The following is a 512-nucleotide window of genomic DNA, read 5'->3' on the forward strand; positions in this document are numbered from 1 at the left end:
CTGTATGGACACTCACGCGCGTTGTGTCACCAGCGTCACCAGCACCCCAGGCCCCTCAGACCCGACCCGCGCGACACCAAACCGCAGCCAGACACTCCTTGCCTGCACTCCACTCTAGCATATCCACTGGGGGGCGGACAAAGCACGCTTAAGAAATCGCAACTTACACATTATAAAATAGTTTAGAAAGTAGTTTCTTTCAGGTTTAAGAGTCACAAGTTCAAGTGTTGGGTGAAAAACTGACACATGCATTGATAAAAAATACAAATATTGTCAAAGAATGTCAATTTGCATTATTTTAAGTCGACAACTAACATCATCCATTGCCGCATATGTTTGTTTTGGTCAATAAAGTATAATAATCAAAAATCAGCGGAGAAAGGCTGACGAAAGCAAAAGGAAGAGGAAGAGGTTGGACCAGAACGAGAGTGTGTGTGCAGAGCGAGGTCACAACGCCAAGCTGACCCCAACGCCACAATGGGGATGTTTGAAGATGACGAGCGTCGCACACA

At 46.1% G+C, this 512-nt stretch overlaps 1 protein-coding gene across 1 annotated transcript in view; it reads right to left on the bottom strand.

The window, feature by feature from the left end:
* The window catches only part of LOC127751467 (uncharacterized), a gene marked incomplete at its 3' end in the record, with an annotated part of 78200 nt that overhangs the window by 58906 nt on the left and 18782 nt on the right, over window positions 1-512 (bottom strand). The window lies entirely within an intron of this gene.

This window comes from Frankliniella occidentalis, unplaced genomic scaffold, assembly GCF_000697945.3.
Source record: "Frankliniella occidentalis isolate FOCC.00 unplaced genomic scaffold, Focc_3.1 Scaffold503, whole genome shotgun sequence".
Lineage (NCBI taxonomy): Eukaryota > Metazoa > Arthropoda > Insecta > Thysanoptera > Thripidae > Frankliniella > Frankliniella occidentalis.